The sequence below is a fragment of the Acromyrmex echinatior genome, chromosome 1 (assembly GCF_024713525.1).
Source record: "Acromyrmex echinatior isolate Ae372 chromosome 1, ASM2471352v2, whole genome shotgun sequence".
Taxonomy (NCBI): domain Eukaryota; kingdom Metazoa; phylum Arthropoda; class Insecta; order Hymenoptera; family Formicidae; genus Acromyrmex; species Acromyrmex echinatior.
In genome coordinates this window covers 845,795-866,134 of record NC_141852.1, presented here as the reverse complement: position 1 = coordinate 866,134, position 20,340 = coordinate 845,795, and the positions used below count along the sequence as shown (strand labels likewise).

Below are 20,340 nucleotides of genomic sequence, written 5' to 3'. Positions count from 1 at the left end.
TGCAAGAGATCCGGGTTCGACTCCCGGCCGAGGCAATATTTTTCGCAATAAGTTTATTACAATTTTTTAAGATTAAATTTGGAAAATCTAGAGGGATGATTAATATTTCAGATTGATTTCATTGAAAGTCTGACAACCATATCGGCACGCAATTATAATTTCTGAATTAATTCGTTTAAATGAATATATATAATAGTTCAACAATAGTTCATCTTTATATTCAGACCGTAATGGCGCTTCGTATTTAAAGTAATGTATCTAACTTAAACGGTCTTATTTCCAATCTTATTTAATAAATTCAGTTATTTTGCTATTTTTGTATTGAGTAGGATTATTTTATTGAGTAGGATTATTGTATATATATTTTTTGTAATCTAAAAAATTTTTCGCATATATTTGTGCAAATTTAAATACTACAAAATTATTTTTTCTTTTACGGTAAAGATATGATACAGAGGAACATACTACAAAAAAATGAATTCTATAATCTTCCTCCTTTTGGCGGAGCTCCATCGGGTGAAGAGAATATATTTATTTGTTTGCGTTAATAAATAATTTTAGTATTTAATAATAAAATCAAACTATTTTTTCTTCAAAAAATATTACTTGTCCATATTAAAAATATGATATTTTCAGATGCTCAAATAATTGCACTTTTTCTGCATCTAATATAATCTCTTGTAATATTTTTTTTGTAAAGTATTACATCTATACAAAAACATCTTACAATGGTGTGTCTATATATATATATATATATATATATATATATATATATATATAATATATATATATATAGAGCAAAGTTACAATTTTTATATCAAAACTGAATTATTTTCTTTTTTTTGTTGTAGAAAGTAATTTTCATAATTTTTCTAAACTTTTTTTCAATGTCTACATAGCAGAATAATTCAGTAAAGTTAAAGAACATGTGTGACTCTTTACAGAATTTTTCAAGCACTTTAAGAGTCTTAAATTCGAGTCGGATACAAATGAACCCATGTGTGCCATTCGAAAGTGTTGAAAATAAGTGTGCTGTTTGAGGGTTAAAAATACACGAATAGATTCAGTATCGCCACTTAGAGGAAGCTTATAAAGTTATATGCATAAACCTCGCGCGCGCGTTCCAGAAGCAGCAAACCGGGAGAATTCATTTGCACACTGTAGCAATTACTCACTACCAATCACAGCGACTTCTATGTAAGGAGTGTTTTTTAATATTTTTTTTTAGCGTTGTAACTGACTTGTGCACAATTGGCTCGTGTGCAATAGGGAGTTTGCATGAAAAAAATAATAAATAACTTGTTTTGTTTATTATGAAAATATACATTATTATAAATTTATGTATAATAAAATTTTTAATTTTTAGCAACAGGTAGATACTAAAAAACTAAAATAAAGTTAATAATATTTGAAATTTGAGAAAACAATTTTGATTGGCTAACAAGTGCGTGACGTCACACTACAGTAAATCGTCTGCAACTGTCTACTTACACTAGAAGGCTAAAAGCGAAATCTTAAAAATCTCTTTTTAAAAATCTCTTTATAAATTAAGAGTATTAAAATAAAATACCAAACCAACTGGATCCAGGATTCATTAATCGATTCAATGAATTTACCAAAAATAACTGTATTTATGATTTGAGAGTACATTGTTAATGATGAGTGATATAATCAGAAGTTCGAGGAATAAAAGCAACTTTGTAAGTACATTTTTATTATTACAGTAACTTTTTCAATTTTATTCTAAGTAGCACGAATAAATATTATGATTATTGTATCTCTGTATCATAAATCAGCAAGAGAAAATTACACTAACCCCGTTATAGCGGAGTATAATCTATATAGGTTATACTGTTGATGTCAAGAAAGGTTCTATTTGTATTAAAAGGAAGAATCTGCCTTGAATACTGTGTTCGACAAAAAGATTATGTAATCTGTATATTGTTGACGAAAAAAAAGAAATAGTTCAACGTGTAGAATGTCTTGAATGCGTGCAACATCAAAAAAAAGGTTAAAATATTTGAAAGCAATAGTTTAAATAACAACTAAATTTTTATTTCATAAAAGTAATAATTCAATAAACAGTTTAAATAACCTTATAAAACAGTTATTTGCAACTTTAAAAATACAAAGTAAAAATAAATCCAAGACAAAAGTTTATGTGTATATATATATACATAAACTTTTATATATATTATATATGTATAAGTAATATATATAATAGTATATATAATACATATTTGTAAAAATATAAATATATAATAGGTTTCTATAAATAAATGGAATTTAATTATAGGAGAATATAAGCATGATATAACCTTCTATGTAGATTAATAGACTATATGAGTCTGCAAAATCAGCCTTGTCTAATGTTGCAACTTCAAAAAATTTATTACAACTAATGAGATGACAATTAATTCTGAATCTACGACTGAATATTTAGATGACAACTCTAATTTTGTAAAGTAATCGAACAAACTAAAGCAAAACAATTAATCAGTTGTCAAGACATACATTATTAGATGTCAAGAAGAAATATATTAACAATAGAAAAGAACAGTTTATACATTACCAATGCATCAGTTAATGTTTTAACTTTTGTACTAAAAAAGATTCATTGCCAGTTGATAATTTCATAACGTTTGCAAAAAAAATGTTTAAAAATTAGAAAAGCAAGTTATTCTAATAAATTTTATTAATTTAAGATTATAAATATTTAAAAAATGACATTTATACATTAAAAACATGTTTTTTATTAATTATGAATTATAATTTTAAAATAATTTTAAATAATTTTAAATAATTTTAGAATAATTTTACAAATTTCCAAAATATCTTTACATTTGACATTCAATGTTTTAGGTTATGTTGGATATTATATGGATGATTAATATTTATATAATTATTATAATTAAAAAGCATAAAAAACATTTTATATAATACCTATATCGAAATGATCTTCACAACAAAAATAATTCCATTTTCCTAGTTCATCAACACGATGTGCACTTTTAAACCACTTTTTTCTCACATTTTCAGCTTGAGGCATATAAAAGAACAAATTTTCAGGTGTTTTAATTGTTATGCTTTTATATTATAAAGATACAAAATACGTTTCGTACGTGTTTCCTTTGTTCATTTTTAAAATAAATTAATTTTTTTAGTGAATAATTGTGATTTTGTTGTTGCAGTTTGATGTCACTGCGCGTTCGAGAAGGCTTGGTCGTATTCGGATCGTCTTTGGCATTTCAAATAATGCAATACTTTATTATTTTCTTGCATAATTTGCATTAAAAAATTATTTAAAAAGTGCAATTAAAGATATATATATATATATATATATATATATATAAATTATAAAATGCAATATTCTTGAGGCTTGCACGGAGTGCTTTCTATATAAAGATTACACGTTTCGCGGATTTCTCCATGACCAGATCCATTCTTGGTTAATGTTTCGTGAAGTTTGCAATTCACTTCATCAGAGCGAGGAACAGCCTGATACTGAACTGTTCCTCCGGGCCGATTCTTTTATCGAAACAGGACATCAAATACTGTTTGACAAAACAATCACAATAGTCAACATTATATCATATTTTTCAAAAAAGTATCGAGAAGCCATAGAGATACAAAAACACTCTAACAATCTAAATAGAGATAATGGCTGCAACATAAATAAAATATGTAATAAAATATAAAACCATTCTCCCGGTTATTGAAGACTGACTAATTTCCTCCACTCTCTCCTCACCCCACCCACAATTCTCTTCTTTCTTCCCACCACTCCAATAAGTAGCGTAATATAAAAGGAACGGCCCGGAGAAACAGTTCAGTATCAAGCTGCTCCTCGCCCTGATAAAGTGGACTGTAAGGTTCACGAAACGTTGGCATTCCAAGAATGGATCTGGATGCGGAAAAACCCGCGAAATGTATAATCTTTATAAAATGCAATATTTTTCAAAAATTATGCAAACTCCCTATTGATATACATCTCAGCAAAACTATTTACGATGATTGGAAATCAAATAGTGAGGAACGGGTATTATATAAAAAAGAATATCAGCTGTCAAATAGACCTGCCGCATTCAATGCAAATCTTGTTTCCAGAATTTATAAGTGCGACGAGTAGTACACCCATTATATTTCACATGACCAATAATCGATGAGCACGTGACGTACACTTGTAAGATTTAAAATCAGCCCCACTAACGCACCGATCACGAAAATTAAAATAATGAGAGCGCTACAAGTATTGACAATGAAAATGAGAAAGTGAACAAATGGGAGAGCGAAAGGAGGAGGGCAAAAAAGATAATTGACGAGAACAACCATTAAGATTTTTTATCTGCAATCCGAGTAAAAGCGTCAAATTCCGGCCGTGGATTGCATCATACAATGGTTAGATTAACAAAGATGGAAGAAATTATTGACATCGCCTTCGCTGTCTTTCATCAAGCAAAAGAAATTACTTGAGCCATACTGTTAGTTTCTCAAGCCCAAAGAAATTGCCACCGAAGTAAATGTGACTCAAATTCAGGCAATTCCCTTCTTATGAGGGGAGTGATAATGTAAGGATACATCCAGAATGTGCATCATTCCGCCAGTTGCGCTCAAAGTCTTCAAGAAATATATAATTACAATGACAGTAACAAATGATTTGATAACTGTTCCGAACGTTCAGTATAATAATAAGTATTGTTGATCAGCATCTTCTCCCAGCGAAGATCCAATTAATCAATTAGCGGCATAGATAATTGATATATATCTGTCAAACATAAGCGTCCCGTTCATTTATAATATGTACTTCGAAATCTCAAGAATTAGTCACACTGAGATCACATATTTTATTTATTATTTATAAGTATATCCTTTACTGTTTTCATTATTCTAACAATATATTAAAACGATATAAATATTTTGGGAATCAAAGGTCGCTTTTATTTATGATATAACTTGTGATTTCATTTTTTATTTTTAAATTATTTTTATGTCATTTTTTATCAGTAACTTTTAAATGACAAATAAAGATATAATGACATCCTTGTGACATCATTGTGACTTTTGTGTTCAACTTGGTTTAATAGATTTTAACCAAAATTTCATTTACGGACTTATTCTACGCCCTATTACATCCTCAGCTATAATACAGTGTAGATATATCAATTGCGACACTGAGCGTCGGCGTCTTTGTAGAATAGACAAAATCAGTGATCTGTGGCCATTTTGAGAACTGTACACGCTCACATTTAAATATTTTAGTTAAATTACGACACTGACTAATATGAGCGTTTTTAAATAAAACACGCATATGATACAATTGTATCACAATAAATTATTTCTCTATCTATGTTTAATATTGCAAACAATAAGGATAAAATTGAGTAAAAGTTTTAGGCTACGTCATCTATGTTTCTTGCTGGAAAATCGTATAAAAAATGAAATTATAAAATAAATAGATACTATTTATTTGTTATAAAATGTACTATTATTGAAATGTGCGTGCGTGCGTGCGTGCGTGCGCGCGTGCGTGCGTGCATATAGATATACGAGTAGGATAGGATGTGTATAGATATATAGAAAGGATAGGATAGGAGATAGATAGGTGTATGCAGATGTATCGAATAATAGGAAAAATATACATATATTACGTGCATGTGTTGTATACGATGCATTGTATGATAGTGTTGCCAACTTAGCTATTTTCTACCTAGATCTAGCTATTTTTTCTTCAATCTAGCTTGCAAAAATTAACTCTAGTTATTTAGCTATTTTTTGGATACTTTTACAAAGGTGATACAGAACTAGCTAGCTATTTCTTGTGATTTTGATTCGTTAATGGAGATTCCATACCATCTGACATTCAACAAAAGAATTTGAAGATAAAAATCTAGAATTTTACGAGAACTTTGAGAGAACGCATAAAAAAAGGAAATTTCATATTGGATATCGATCATCGTGTTCAAATTTTCCATCTGAAGCTTAATCTAAATTGGTCATATGATAGCGTTGCAAGCGTTATAAGTACGTGCGATTTTAAAATTGATGTATCAGATTGATTGACGCAATAAATTTGCGACCTGCAAAGCCTACAATACAATATCAATAGATTAAGCTTAACGTAACAAATATACAAAATGGCCCACGTAAAGTGTTACAAGCTATTGTCTCTGAAAGTATGTGCCAAATAAAAAATACATTCAGACGAATATTTTGTCACTTCAAGAGGGACATGGAATTATTGGTTTGACCTTCTGTGGCAATTGGTTATCAAGGTCAAGGTTAATTTGAATTTTTTTAATGAGACTCTTCTCACTTTTCATTGCATGTTCTTATAGTACACCTTAAGAGCTTTTCAAAACACTATAATAAAATATTTTTTCATACGATACATTTCGAATTATAAGGCTTGAAAGTATCGCCAGCATTAAATTACCTAAAATATCCAAACGACGACTAAAACCTCATACCTAAATATGTGCAGGAGATAGCGACTTCCAATTAATTGGCGCCACAATAGAAATTTGTATACCAGAATCTGATCGCTTACGGCTATTGGCTGAATCAAGCTCAAGAATAACATGGCGAAACCAATGAGAATTACTACAAAATTGAGGCTAATTCAAATAAGAGAGATACAATGAATCACGAAACAACTTCATATGTAGATGTTTTTATTCTTCTATAGCATTAATTTTCTATTAATATAAAAGACATATAAAATAAAATCAATATAATAAGAATAGAGCTACGAGCCAAGCAAAGCTCATAGTCCTATTCTTATTATATTGATTTTATTGTCTTACTGTAGAATAACAAGAAAAGGGTAGCAGTATAGAGGCTTTGAAATACAGAAATTGACTGATCAATGAACTATGAGTTTAATCTAAAAATTATAATTTAAAAAAATTGTACATATAATGCACATATAATATACATATAATGTATAATAATTAACATATGTCGCAAGATAAAAGTTGTATTAAAATTTAAAATAAAAATTCTAATTTTTGAAAAAACAGTTCTAAAATAAAAATTGAAAAATAAAAAATAGTAAAATAAATAGTACCTGATAAATTAATAATGAACTATTTAAAACCATTATGTGAAATACTGAATAGATCCTTAGAGAAGGGAATATTCCCAAATAAATGGAAAGAAGCTATAGTAATTCCTATATCAAAAATACAAAGAACAGAAAAAAATAGAAGAATTTCGACCTATAAATAAGTTACCAATTTATGACAAAATACTAGAAATAATAGTTCACAATCAATTAGTTAATTATTTAAAGGATAGTAGATTATTAAGAGTGCCGATCAGTTTAGAGCGAGACATTCATATGAGACTGCCCTTCAATGGGTTATCGAGTTGGACGAGAAGTATAGGTGAAAGAAAGATGATAGAAGTTGTATTTTCAGATTTAAAAAGTTTGAATTAGTAGATAGAGATATTTTTGTAAAGAAAATGGAAAATTATGCGATAACAGGGGTAATACTTACAAGGGAGGTTAGGCAATTCAAAAATTCAAAAAATCTGAAACTTAGTGTGCAAGTAGAACAGTTCATCCATAATACAAAATTTTATAATTTAATTATATTTTTTGTTTGAGCGGAATTTCAGTTTTAGAGAGTGAAACACCCTTTTGAAAAAAATCGATTTTTTTCTTTCGAAGAGAATATCGTTGAAACTATAAGGGACAGAAAAAAATTTCCATTAAAAATTGAATGGCTTCATAAGTATAATACTACAGAACTGTAATAAAAAATTTGTTTTAATTAATTATTTATTGTATACCCCACCACCATCCCTAAAATTCAAAAATTTGTTAACGTAATTAAAATTAAAGAGCATTTTAAATGGCTAAAAACGACAATATATATGATAATTATGTTCCAAAAATCCATTTTTCAAATATAAATGAAAACTTCTCTATTTGCGAACCCTGTATGTATTGGTCTCATACCGCGTTAGTTGCGCGAAGTAGCGTGAAAAGCTAATACAATACAATCCATCAGTATCAGTACAGTATCAGTACAGTAGCAACTATTGAAATAAGAGCTTTTATATAACAATAATAACAATAATAATAATAATAATAATAATAATAATAATAATAATAATAATAATAATAATAATAATAATAATAATAATAATAATAATAATAGTTTGTCAAACTGCTTGCAAAACCAATCTCAAATATTTTTATAGTGTATAAAGGTATGCACAAAACACTTTGGACAATTAAAAACAAAGCATGAGTAAAGAAATTATTATTTTTATAAAATATCATGCTTTTAATTTTAGTCTTAAAAACAGCTACTTGCAATATAAAAAAAAAAGATACTGTATCAACAATAATTCCGCACGAATAAAAAATAGTTTTGTATTCCGGATGAACTACCCTATTTCCATGCTTCAGAATTTTCAGAATTTTTGAGTTGCTTAACTTCCCTGTTAAGTGTCTGGGCGTACGTCATGTCGCCATAGCAGAAAAAACGAAATCAGTAATGTCCATGATAACGAAGCCTCTGGAATTCTAAAAGGGAATAAAGATGGAACATTGAAATTGTGGATCCAATATTTATTATTTTATTAAAAATAATTTTATTGATTCAATAACACTATATTAATGGGACAATTATAATTAATTTTTGTATTTAAAGAAATTCTTGTTTAAAGAAACCAAATCGTTGAATTTATAAAGTCAGTTTTACCACGTTAGATTATTAAAATAGTTCATAAAGCGATATATACTTACAATTAATTATTATTAATATACATTTGATTTGTAAATCGCACGATAAATAAGAACTTGCATAGAATTTCATTTTTTAACGTAAATGACAGCGTCACATTGATAATATTGATTATTTTGCAAATCACACAATAAATAAAAGATATATAGTATTTTGTAGGGCATAGATTAGACTATTAACGGAATAAGCAATTAATAATCTATTTGTGCAACATCTATTCATAAGTTTATGTAATCGTGTATTTTGATTCATATAAATATACCCGAGGAAGTATTCCCAGTTTCATTTGTGACAACAATCAGTCACCATTCTATTAATAATAATTGCTTGACAGAATTCTCTTTAAAATGACGTCATTTAATTTTACGAACGTAATAAATATGTTAGCAACTACATTTCAAAATGCGAGTATGACACAAACATCTATAATACCGTTTGAAATTGAAGTAATGAAATTCGCGATATTCTACAAAATGTTCAAAATACTCATTCGATATTATTATTATAGAACATGATTACGTGCGATCGGAAAACGTGGAGCCACAAATTGTAGAGTATATTACGGCTGCAGAAACAGAAGAGGATGAAGATAGTTTTGAACCTGAAGAATGCATTATTGATGATGAAAGTGGCAAAGTCGACTTCAGTTATAAGAGAAAAGCTGTTCAATTTTGGAAGGATGAAAAAAAGCCCGTCGAGGTTTAACTAGTATACAGTCCAAGTTTCGCAAGATTAAATCCTCAAATCAACTATACAGGGGGGAAGTGTAGACTTAGGAAACAAGTGTAGATGGTGGAACAAATGCAAATAAATTCGCATTTATTACAGAATACGTATTGCAAAAGTTTGAAGAAGATTGTGATAGAAGATCTATTATTCATGACATGAATTTAAGATTATGGGCCTTGGAAGCAAAGGATCAAGTTGACTTACCCGAATTTAAAGCAAGTAAATGGTGGATTTGGAAATTCAAGAATATGCACAAAATTGTTTTCCGCAAAATAATAACATTCAGAACTCAATTTACACTTGAAAATATTGGCGAAATCAGGAACAAAAACAGTTGAAGCAATGATTCAATCGGTATCTTCCACAACACATAGTTACACTATCACGTCGATTATTTTGGCAAGTGGATCTCTTTTTTCATCACTATATATACTATTGAAAGAATCTACAGGAACATTTGGACCACGGGTGCAGGAAACTCTATTCCGCCCAGTTAATATTTACATTGAATCATCGAAGTCAGGAAAACTTACGACGGAACACTTCAAAACATGGTTTAATGAAGTGTATCTACTATATACTGGTAAATAAAAGCATGCTTCTACTCGTGGATAGGACACTGTCCGAGTCAGCTAGAACAATACATTCCTGAAGATAAAGAAGTAAAATTTATAATTATTCCAAAGAAAATGACAGGCTTTATTCAACCTTTAGATATAGCATTCTCGTGCGAGCTCTCATATTGGATGGACGTTCTCTATCCTTCTGAGATTGCGCTTGCGTGTTGCATCATATAGTGCTTCGCATATTTTTTTGTGATTTTATAATTACGCTTTTTTCCGACACTTCATTCTTTCCCCTACATATTTTGATGGCTTTTGTCTCTGTGCATCGGGATTTGTATGCGTACGGACGAAAACTAATCCTGGGGACACGAAGAATCCCTCTTATCGTTCTTCAGTGCCACTCTCTGATCTAACAGCGTTTTTTGATCGCGTTTTAACGGACCCTAATACAGTGGACACTATTTCTAATGATGTCAATGAAGGATCTGTGGATCAAATCAAATATACTGTTACTGTCAGTGACGTTATTCCTGTCCTGGATTCAAGTATGGTTTCCCGCAAGAATAACGGTAAGAAGAATAAGTCTTCTTACTCGCGTTCTCGTTCGCCGTTACGTGCGAACACGTGTGTAAATAACAACTCGGCCGCCTCGAATGCTCACAAAGGCATAGCTTTATTCCGATCGTGTTCCCTGGAATCTCTTTGCATGGAAGATAAACGCCTCGGGGCGCTCGACAAAGTATCTCTGCATCCTTCGGCTATTACACCAATCGCTATGTTAGCCGATAAATCCTCTTCCGTCACGTCTTTCTGCTCATATGGAAACTATAGAAATCGATGTCCCATCCAACAAAATCAATGTCTCGGTTCCAAAAAATCTCTTAAGAGACGTGCTGATAAGGAAGCCCCCAATGCTTCCGCTAACAAAATGCAGGTCCCCTCCCCTCCCTCTAACGGCACTTCGAGCTTCCCTGTCAAATATCAACATATTGACTCACCTTCTCACGTTGTTTATTTCTGCCGCGCTTCGGAGATCCCGGGCAAAAGAATCAATGCACTAAATGTTAGTCGCGTTTTACATAAAGCTTTCAACCATGAGATCTTAGAAGTCAAGAGCCATCAAGCAGAATCAGCTAACGCGATTACTACCCATCCTATCTTGAAAGAAAATAATTTTACAGCATTTATTCCTACATTCCGAGTCATGAGAACGGGCCTGATTAAGAACGTCCCCGCGAACATTTCCGACGAAGAGATTTTGAATAACTTTAAATCGCCATATAAAATTATTTCTGTTAAACGACTCAATCGAAGAATTAAAGAGGGACGAAACTAGGAATGTATCTTCTCACACTATCCTGGTTAAATTCGCTGGTCAAAGTTTATCTCACTTGGTATCATTTTTGCATGTTCGTTTCCCAGTCCTCCCCTATATTCCGCGAGTTCGACCTTGTTTTTACTTGCCTTAGATACGGACACATTAGTGCGGATTGTAAGAGCGCCCCTCGCTGTCCTCATTGCGGAAATACACGGCATGAATCCTCTAAGGATTGCCCCCGTGCTAATCTACCTCTGATCTGTTGTAACTGCCATCAGGAACACTTTCCCTCTTCTCTGTCCTGTCCCCTTTATATTAAGCAAAAATAGATATGGCCGCAATCGAGAATATTTCTTACGCGGACGCCCGTTTTAAACTGAACTATGCCGGGCCCTCGGATTCTTCATATCCTGCCTAAAACTCATCATCTCCCAGTGCTTTTCCTTCCCTCCCTCATCGCTCCCGCTTTCCGGCTTAGACACTCGACCTCAGAGCGGGGATATGTACTCGTCCTTTTTTGATAACAACCTTATACGCTCAGCCGATTACCGGATGACAAACCCACACCCTCTCCTTCTTTCCCCCCTAGCTCCTATACAGCAGCCATACGGTCTTCCAACTAAGCCCCTACGGCCATTCCCTTCAATACTCACCTCAAAACGGGTAGCGACTTACCTCGGCAGCAAACCGCCACTGACCGGGTTACGCCTCCTCCTCCTCTCCTCCACCACTCTTGGAAACGAAATCCGAAATTTGCACAACTCATTCCTCGCCCCCAATGGAAGACCTGTTCCCATCTCGGCTGATGAGAATCTCCATGACCCTCTCACAACTTCTGATCTCCCTTCCCCAGACCCCCTTCACTTCCTCCTATTACTCATTCTACTCCCTCCCCCTATTCCTATAAACCAGCCTTTCCTTACACTCCACCCACTCCCAACTCCCACAATTCATTTCCCTCCCTCTATTTCTCTCTCTCAACCTCGCTTAATTGTCTCGCAATCGGATGAGACCACTTTTCTCAACGCACTAGCCTTTCTCATTAATCACCTTTTTGGCCGCCTTATTCCTCCATCATTAAGAGACACAAATTCAAGCGTACACACCCTCCGCGAAGCGCTTCAGGATCTTCCAATTAATTCTAACCACAATGACAACACAATCCCAATTAATAACACTGTCTCTAGAAGACTACGCGTCGTTCATTGGAATTGTAGAAGTGCTCTAAGTAATAAAGGAGATATTAAGAAATTAGCGGATAGCTTATATCATAGTTCTCTGTGAAACGTGTCTCTCTCCTGTCCTGAATTTCGTATTCGGGATTTCGATTGTGTACGTGCCGATAGCACTTCTCCCGCAACTCGAGGCATAGCCATTCTGATTAAAAATCTTATTATATACTCTATGCTTGATCTCTCAAATAATTTGATGCCTCTGTTGGCTTACAGCTTCAATGTAACTCGAGCACTCTTAATGTTGTGGGCATGTACCGTTATCCTAATTCATCAATTTCTCAAGCAAGTCTCAACAATTTTATCGCTCTTACGACGACTCAAGATTTGACTCCCTTGATCAGTGACTTTAATGCACATCGTCCTTTCTGGGGTGCCTCTCGATCGAACAGAGCGCGTCGCATCATCAGCGAGGCAGTCGATCGATATAACTGCGTTATTCTTAATCCTAGTTTACCTACTTTTTATTCCCATCCTACTAGAAATTTCTCTCTCATTGACTTGGCGATCGCCTCGTCCTCCTTGGCATCACTGTATGAATGTGCAGTACTCGAAGACACACGTGGCAGCAATCATTATCCAATTCCTGTCCAAATTGACTGTCATGTCAAATGCTTCTTTTTTCTCTAATAAACTTAGGTTTACCAAAGATCAATGGAATCAAGCGTGTATTGAGATCTCTAAAGCCTCTCCTTACATTGTTGAATTCGTCATGAGTCTCCCTGTCAACGATCCAATTTCTCAATACAATCAATTTTACTCTAATGTTATTGACATCTTCTGACATCATTCTTCATCCCTCTCACGCTCTCATTCCTCAGACACTATCAACAACAACAACACTCGCAACGTTCCCTCTAAGCGGATCTCCCCTCCCTTAGTGGACTCCTGAGTGCACTCAAGCAATTCATCGTCGCTTGGAATTTTGCAAGGAATATCATTCGGCCTTGACTTTGGAAACTACGAAACTACGAACTCTATAAGAGTGAGGTCCGCGAATGCCGTAAGATCCTTAGAAGAGCTAAACGTCATGCCTGGCGCGAGTTCTGTAAATCGCTGGATGGCAAGACATCGACTGCAGATGTCTGGTATATGCTCAAACGGTTTCGCCGTAAGCGTAAACTATCAAATACTAAAAACAATGATAATAGATTCTGTGACAATCCGGTCATCATCCTTAAAGTCATTGACAAAATTCGTCTTCCTTTTTGCTTGCCCTCCTTGCAATCTTCCGGCTGATTCTTCGAGGCTAAGTCCATATTCATGATTGGATTCTCCTTTCGAATTTAGTGAACTTCGAGCTGTTCTCGCTTCAGTCAAATCCTCCTCTAGCCCTGGACTGGATCACAAAATCTTGAAGGCACTTCTGTCTGAGCTTCTTGAATGTCTCCTGTATATTTTTAATAACCTCTTCCACTATTCTCTCTTTCCTTTTCAATGGTCACATTCGCTTATCCACCTTATCAATAAACTTCATGAGGGGGGGGGGGGTGCGTCCCATCTTCCTCACCTCTTGCTATCTTAAAACTCTTGAGAAATTAATCCTTAACCGTCTTTATTGGCTAATAGAATCTTCTCTCCATCCTATTTTTTCCAACTCTCAATTTGGCTTTAGAAAATTTCGGTCAGGCCAGGACAATCTCACTATATTAACAGCCGCAATACACGAAGACTTCGCCTCGGGTTTGTCTACGATTGCAGTTTTCATTGATATCAAATCTGCATTTGACAACATTTTACCTCACATCCTAATGAATGATCTACTGGTGATGATCACTCCTCCTAAAATTATTAAATTTATCGAAAATCTCATTTCATGTAGACATGTTCAATTTGTCATCCATGGGTCTCTCACGACACCGAAAATCTCTCGCAAAGGTACTCCCCAAAGTCGGTTCTAAGCCCCACTCTTTTTAATTTCTACCATCGCAAGTTGGAAGACTAGATTCATCCTCAGACCAAGATTCTCCAATTCGCTGACGATCTTGTGATCTATTCCATATCTCCGGACACACGCCCTTCTCTCCAATCGGTTGAGAACTCGCTGAATCATATTACCGAACGCTTACAAGGCCGCGGACTTGACGTCTCACTATCTAAAATGCAAATAATGATTTTCTCTAAACGCCGCACTCCTCCCTCCCTCGAGTGGCAAATTGTGTCGGGCACACACGCTCTCTCCAGTCCTAACCCTCGCTTCCTTGATATTATTCTGGACTCCGGCCTCACGGACCGTCGCCACTTTGAGAGTACAGCAATCAAAGCAAAAAAAAATTCTCCAAGTTCTGTCCACAATCAGGAGCACATGGTGGGGCGCTCACCCTTAGCTTCTCTTTACGGTCTATCCTTCCATGCTTAGAGCCTTGAATATAGTAGTCTTGTATTTGGTTTATCGCGATCTCGTACATTCCGGAAACTGGAAGTTATTCAGAATCACGCGGTTCGCACCTGTCTGAGTTGTCGTATTTCCACTCCAATTAACGCTCTCTTTGCAGAAACCAAAGAACCCTCTCCCAATCTCCGCTTCTAATTTCTTGCCGCCAAATATTTTACTAAAATTCTTTCGATTACTGACCACCCAACAGCAGTATCCTTATTCAAACTGGCAGATGCCTCTAACGATGCCAGTCTCTTTTCCTATCTGTCAGCTCACTTCCCTGCCCCTCTTATTTTCAAGGAAGTGGCTAATTCTTGCATGCGTATCGACCAATCCTCCACTCTAGGAGAGGTCTGGACAAGAGTAAATGGAGGCACGCGCACAAGCACACTTTCTCCTCCACTCATCTCACACCTACCCTTGTCCGGACCTCTCCTTTCTCCCTACTGGCTCTCAAAAAGAAATCTCCCGACCCAAACACTGCTCGCGTATTTGACGAACAGCTCTCTTTGATTACTGAGGATTCTACTGTATTCTATACTGATGGCTCTAAAATTGACAATAACCATTACGTCGGATCAGCAATATACTCACCGCAACTTCAAGCTTCCTTTCTACATAAGCTCCCCGCTGACACATCGGTCTTCTCTGCGAAAGTCTGGGCAATCTATAACGCTATTCTTTCTGCCATTGGTCTCAGTCTAAAATCCGCATACATTATCATTGACTCCCAGAGTGTTCTTAACGCTTTTTGTAGCTTCAATAATAATAATAACTACATAATTCCTCGTATCAAATCTATTCTCATCGAGGCGTCCGAACTCAATATGGATATCAAGTTCGTTTGAGTCCCATACGGGTCTCATACGGGCGTCGCGGGTAACGAGAAGGCGGATGCTTACGCGAGACTAGCTACCTCGAGAGGCTCATGATGTCATTTTAGAATCCCCTATTCTGACTACTTTTTTTCGCTGAAGAAAAAGTTTGACGGTAAAATCGAGTGCGTACTTACTGAATCCTCGAATATCAAGGGAGCCGTTACTTTCAGCATATCTATAAAAAAATAAAAAAATACTACCGCTCCGTAAGGAGAGTATTGTCACGGTTATGCGTCTTAGAGTTAATCATTATAACCTAAAACATAGTCTTTTCAGGAAAAACTTTATTGAAGGCTCATCATGGGATTGTGGACACCCTATCCAGGATGCGGACCATGTCTTATTTCGATGCCCGGTTTACGCTGGCCACGCCAAATATGTACGCTCTGCTCTATCGAACACTATTAATTTTAATTTGAATGATCTCGTTCAAGGCCTGCAGAATCCTTCGCCTAAACTCTGCCGCCTCTTATATAGTTTCAGCAAAGCATCCAACTTGCAATTTTAACTTTCGTTTAACTGCCGCGCAGCTAACACGCAAGCGCAGGGATACTCTCGGTATCCCTCCCACCCCTTCCATCCTCAGTGGCTTTGCGCCGCTTTTCCAAACAGCTGCGCTCTCTCGGAGTCATCTTTATGGCCCGAGTTTCTGGAGGTGTCACATTTGCCTCCTTCGTTCACGCGCCAGTTTCCACTCTCATCAGTATCTATGCTCCACTTCACGTTCACATGTCCGCTTTTTGCTCTGGTCTCCGCTATTGACCTCCATATCCTATAGAAGGCAGGAATAAAGAAGAAGAAGAAGAGAAGAAGAACTTTTAAATGTGTTTGGTTTTAAGATTTGGAAGAATTTTGTGCTAACATTTTCCGATAATGTTCAATTCTTCAAGAAAAAGATATCAATTTACACTCGCGTAATGACATAATTAAATTGCAATCATTAACCCATAATCAATTTTCTTTGCCTAGATTTAAAAATCTCTTCCAATATGCTTGATTTAAAAGTGGCTATTTAACAACGTATCCGGCGAATTTCCAAACCCTAGATTTCTGTTATTTCAAAAATGAAAAGCATGTATCCAAATGATTATTTTAGTTATGGAAGGGCCGCTTTTATGCATTGTGCATGATATGGCGAGTATTTTTGTTTTCAACATTTTTATGAAGAATACCATTACTGTACTAATTACAATCCATAATTTAGAGAACCTCTACAGTTTTGTAGTCTCTCGCAATGTATAATTACAAAATATGTACAAAAAAAAGATTATATTATTAATTTATATTAATAGTCAGGAGTCAAACATATCTATAATATATTATTGAAAATGTAAATCGGAATGTTCAACAAGATTATCAATATTACTCTCCACAATTTAATATTAAAATAGAGTTCCACGCACTATCTTATCGTGCGGTTTGTAAAGTAGTTAAATAAAATAACAAATAGTGTATGTATGTTGCAGTAAAAGCTCTTATTTCAATAGTTGCTGCTGTACTGACACTGTACATGAATGTGATGAATTGTATTGTATTTACCTTTCACGCTATTTCGCGCAGCGGTATGAGACCAATACGTACAGAGCTCGCAGAGAAGTTTTCGTTTATATTTGAAAAATGGATTTTCGGAAATTATCATATACATATCATATACGTCGTTTTCAGCGTAAAATGCTCTTTAATTTTAGTTACATAAACGTTAACAAATTTTTGAATTTTAGGGGTGGTGATGGGGTATACAATAAATAATTAATTTAAAAAAATTTTTTATTACAGTTCTGTAGTACTTATGAAACCATTCAATTTTTAATCTGGAAATTTTTTTCTATCCCTTAGTTTCGACAATATTCGCTTCGAACGAAAAAAAACCGATTTTTTTCAAAGAGATGTTTCACTCTCTAAAACTGAAATTCCGCACAAACAAAAAATAATTTTGTGTAAATTATTCTACTTGCACACCAAGTTTCAGAATTTTTTGAATTTTTGAGTTATCTCTAATCTCATCTTATTCTAACCTTCTCCTTTGTTAGTTGGTTTAATAGTTATTTAGAAAACAAAATACGAAGAGTTAAATTTAATGGAATTTTGTCAGATCCGATCGCTGTGAAGCTGGGAATTCCAGGCATCAATATTGGGACCATTATTATTTTTACTTTATATAAATGACTTAAATCATTTGTGGCAATTGTGAAATTAGATTATTCGCAGATAATGCACTAATATATACAATAGACTATTCAAGCCAAAAAATTAGTGATAATCTTAATATGCAAATATAAAAATCTGAGGAATGATTGAAAAATAATAGATTAAAATTAAATGTTAATAAAACCAAAAGTGCTAGTTAGAAATATTAGGAAAAAAGTATCGGAAAACAATATGAAAATAAAACTAGGAAACACAGTATTAGAAGTAGTTAGTGAAATTAAATACTTAAGTATTATTATAGAAATCTTAATTTTGAAACAACACATGTTAATTATCTAGGGAAAAAAATAGGATCGAAATTGGAAGCATTTTGCCGAATTAGTATGAATCTAATATCATGTATGAATCTAACACCATGCGTTGTATATAAAGCGATTGCTCCGTTATTCGAATATTGTTCATCTATATGCTGAATTTAAATGATTATAATGTGCAGTATTTATAAAAATTATAAAATAAGGGGATGAGAATTATATTACGGTGCAATTATAAGACTAGAATTCAAGACATACTTGAGTCATTGCAATTTATGTCAATTAAGGAAAGAGTTAAATATAATGTTCGTATCTTAATACATAAAATCGTAAATGGAGACTGCCCGAATTATTTAAAAAATAAGATAGAGCAAGTAAGAAAGGAGAAAGGAATACAAACAAGAGATTAGGAAGGGTAATATACATATGAATAGATGTAAAACTAGAGAGAAACAGAGAATGTTGTTGCATGAGTTCAAAATGTATAATAAAATTAATCAAATAAAATAAGAAAAGAAAAATAAATTAAAAAGTTTTGAGAGCGCTAGTGTCAAATATTAGGAGTGGAGAGGAATAGTGCAATGTGGAAGTACATGGGTTGTGTAAGTCTGGTACTTTGGAGAATTCCGCATTATATTAGATTGTTTCACACAATGTAGCTATTGGAACTAATAAAGATTAATCAATAATAAAAATAATAGCAGATTCTAATTTATTTCAATCTGTTATTGCATTTCAAATCTGACGAACCGAATCGACGTGTAGTTAGTAGAACTAATAGATAATATATTTACAACAATTTGTATATGAATATTATTAAACACCAAGATTCGCTTTGACCGAAAGCAATTATTCCTCTTAATTATTCTTATCGGTCCAATTTTTACTTATGATTGCTCATATATATTTTATTATGAATTTCATAAATTTAACTTTATAAATTATAAACTTAAATTTATAAACTTAAATTTATTCATTTTTAATTGAGTGTTTCCTGCTTAATATATTTATTTATCTGTTTTAACACATCATTTTGAGGATATTTTTTTTAAACAATATTATTATTAACAAAAATGAAATATATTTATAATAGTTTTTACATTACCCGCATTACATTACCTTACGCACTATTGTAGAAAGATTTGAAGATTGTGATTTTTATAACAATAATTAATATATTTTATATACATATATATATATATATATATATATATATATATATATAATTTAAATCGGACTTTCAATCTTTAAAACAATAAATAACAGTAAAATTAAGTTAATGAGAATCAGCGCGGAAGTGAATGCGCATAAATATTAATTCATATAAATTAGTCCATTGTAATAAATGATGTTAACATTATTACAAATTCTTGTTGAACATTTCATCATTTATTACAATAAACTAATTTATATAAATTAATATTTGGGCGTACCAACTTCCGCGCTGACTCTCATTAGACTTATTTTTACTGTTATTTACTGTTTTAATAATTATTAATAATTATTAATTATATACAGGGTGCGTCACCAAAATCCAGACAAATCGAACAATTTCTTTAAACAAAATGTTTTTAATAAAAAATTTAATATTACAAAAAATTCTTTTACATGGCATTTGGGGGATCCCTGCAGAGTACAATTATCGATATATCCCCCATCAGCTTGAATGACGGCCACTTCTTGGTTTGAAATGTTCGCACGCTGTAATGTAGCGCTGTTCATGCCGACGAATGCTGCCTCAATAGCAGTCCTTAATAACGTCACATTGGGATGGCGAGATTTGTTTGATCCTTTCAATTATGCTCCATACGTAATAGTCAAGGGATTTAAATCTGTTGAAACTGTTGGGAGGCCAGAATTCTTTGGACCAAAACATATCATTGTCTGAGAGTCAATTTTGAATCAAATGACTCGTATGAGCCGGTGCACTGTCTTGCTGAAAAACATATGACCTTCCGGACACCACAGTTTCCATCCACGGTTTCACTACATCCATCAGAACGCGCAACGATTGCTTTGGGT

The 20,340-nt window shown here is 33.5% G+C and overlaps 1 protein-coding gene and 1 pseudogene across 6 annotated transcripts in view; one reads left to right on the top strand and one right to left on the bottom strand.

The window, feature by feature from the left end:
- Positions 1 to 20,340, bottom strand: part of LOC105149228 (serine/threonine-protein kinase SIK3) — a 230,805-nt gene that overhangs the window by 39,072 nt on the left and 171,393 nt on the right. The gene's annotated exons all lie outside the window — the stretch shown is intronic.
- On the top strand, positions 835 to 18,638 carry LOC147910767 (uncharacterized; annotated as a pseudogene).